The following is a 3,223-nucleotide window of genomic DNA, read 5'->3' as shown; positions in this document are numbered from 1 at the left end:
CAGTGGATTCATTCACATACCCACTGTCATCTACAAAGTCACCCTCTACTTCCTGTTTTATTCTTTGCTGTGTTCGAGACGATCTCGACATTTCAATCTGTTCGTTAACGTGTTCGTGATATTGTATGTATGCCAATTGTCTTCCACTAACTCCATCTGTCATCTGGCTGCGTAAACTCCTGCTATTGCCATGCGCATCATCCATTACGCTCGGCGCATCTACCGTGTCTATTTTCCTGTCCATACTGAATGCCAATTACACCTCTCCACTGTACTTGACGTTCACTGCTATTTACTTTACTGAATATTATTACAGTTCGTGCCACTGAACATCCACTGTTCAGTATTCACATTAATTTGTGACTGACAACAACTGGATGTCCTGTCATGGTCGCCACTTGTAACTCTACGCTACTGCGCACAATACTTATTAAAGCCTGTACTATGGTAAGTTGACGGGCTTCACCTTATAAGAAAGGATTTTGGTACGTATGTTGACCGCGTGTACCTGAATGGAGGCAAAATCAGAATTTCACCCACTCAGTAACAACAATGATACGTCAAGCAAGTCTGAAGTGCAACTACACATTAGGACAGACAAGAGACAACACCGCAGATGCTACCAAATTGTTAATAATACGGTCGCCAGCCTAATTAGGCATTAACTGAGTTTCTTCCCAGTACAAGTTGAAGTACGTTCATACTAAACAACACGTAACTACACTGCATAATACGGTAAATTTTAGAACCAGACAATCTACTGAACTAATAATTTCACTTTCTGTACTAATATGGACAAGCCAAAATTACACAACAATACACTATAATGTTTACTACAAACTTCGTACTGTCTACTGATCTGATTAAAATCGGGCATAGGTTACCCTAGAATTAGCACTTTCAAAACACACACACAATGTCAATTTTGAAAAAGGTAAAACACTAATAAATTTTGGTTTTATATTGACTTTAACTTTGCTGGTCAAATCAGTTCAGTACACTTCTGAATTTAAATGAATAGAAAATAAAAAAAAGGGGGAGGGGACCCTGAAACTGTTATGATCACGGTACTGAAATATTAATTACTGAGATCATGAAGCACTCAAGATTTCCAATATATGATTTACTACTCTTTTTGACTTATTTCCTGCTCATTTAATTACCATTTTATCTGCCTCAAATAATTAAACTTCATTACTAAACCAATTTCAACATTGTCTTCCAACTTTGCCAGACGTATATATTCATTAACAACAAAGTTATTTAAACATCATTCTAATATAGATAGGTCAGCAGGTAAGTATCATTAACATAAACTTTGAATCTTCATTTCGGGATACTCGGATTGCACAACATGTGGAAAAGGACCCTGTCCAGGTTAGTGATGAGGATAATTAAATGATAGGACAGTTCTGGTAAAAGTTAAGTTGTTATTGAACAGTCAGGAACACAAGTAACACTGGTCCACACGAATACAGTACTAAAAGTTTCAACATGTTCGTGTCGATGCGGCGGATGGCGGGCGGCGAGATGGGGAGGCGCAGAGCACACATACAATCACAGCTATTGCTCTTGATGTATCGGCACTTTACTTCTTCATAGCGTCGCAATAATTTTCCATTTAGTGCCTATAGAATTTTTCCATGCTGTATAGTCGTTGGAACCGGCACATCCGAGGCTCAATGAAACTACGTTTTCCAGGAGAGCCTCCTCGATCCAGAACGTGTTACTCAGATCAAAGCCCAACTCCGACTACTACTGCTGAGCCCATTATGCCGTACCGCGCCCGTGTGCATTTTCCCACGCTCGCCTGCCATCCACCTTTTACTGCTCCCCTACAGACAGGGTATTCACCAAAGGTTTTCCATTCCACATATCCTAATACATTGCCTACGTATGGACAAGAAACACAAGTACAACTTTAACATCTTACAACAGTTTCAACATTTCTTACATTTCCATTTGGTTATAATATTGCTTGCAATTTGACATAAACATTAATATCGATTACACTAATTTATCGAAAATCAAAAATAAATTATTATATGTACAGTTGTTGTTGTTACACAAGCCCCTGTTTCCAGTAAATTTCCCTAAGTGCAAATTTGATGGGAACACTAATTTTTAATATTCATACAGTGGTTCTGAATCTTTGTGTGAATGTCCCAAAAAAAAAAAAAATTTATACCACAACTTCCTTTCACTCACATTATATAGGTCTACACTTTTTAACATATCAAGAACATTTACTTATCATTTACTTAAGTGCCTTTGGCACAGTCCAACCTCCTATCACAACATTATTTAAATAGCAAATTACTCATTTTTACTAAATTTCTCAAAGAAATAATTTAAATTCTGGAACACAAACATTTAACTACAAAAGCAAATACAAATATCTATTAACACTATAAGACAATTTGTTGCTGCTTGCATTGAATGGCAGTCCATTTCCGTACTTACTAAAAAAAACACAATAATATTTAGAAAAATCACTACATATTTTTTGCTGCCTATTATTCAGACTTGGGCAGTCCATTTCACATCTTTTTACCACATCACCTATATCTCACTTACAATTCTCCATTGACTATTTACCTACCATCGTTGGTGTTTGGCAGTCCTTTAGATTATGACTTATATACTGCCTACTTTGGTTTTTGGCAGTCCCATCATTTATTTGACTTGCAGCATTTACCCTTTCTTTTTAGCCCTTTTCTCCATACATCTTTACATTTACAGTACATTTGGTAATCTGAAACTCGCATAAGTACATTAGCATACTGATATTAATACACATATATTTACAAAGATTAGTTACATTTGGAACAAATTAGTTTCAGCATAAGATACAGCATATTTACTGCAAATTGCTCTCTGAGTGTACGTAGGTCACTCACTCCTAGGAACATACAGTTTCAGGTCCACAACATTTCTTACTCCTAAAGGTTTTTTGGATTTTGGGTAGATCAGGTAGTAAGCATTATCGTGTGGAATGTTTTGTATTGTATAATACGGCCCATTATAAATATATTTAAATTTGGAAATTTCATGGTTCAGTTCACTACTCTTTTCGTGGGTTTTTAAAAGAACATAATCTCAAATTTTAAATTTTGAAACTTTCAGACTTTTTATCATGTCTTTTAGATCTAGATTCAGGTTTTTGCTTTGCCATTTTTCTGACTAATTCTTTCTTTTCACTCAACACCAAGCTTGTACAAGG

The sequence above is a fragment of the Schistocerca piceifrons genome, unplaced genomic scaffold, assembly GCF_021461385.2.
Source record: "Schistocerca piceifrons isolate TAMUIC-IGC-003096 unplaced genomic scaffold, iqSchPice1.1 HiC_scaffold_557, whole genome shotgun sequence".
Classification (NCBI taxonomy): Eukaryota; Metazoa; Arthropoda; class Insecta; order Orthoptera; family Acrididae; genus Schistocerca; species Schistocerca piceifrons.
Note: the sequence above shows the minus strand (reverse complement) of the source record.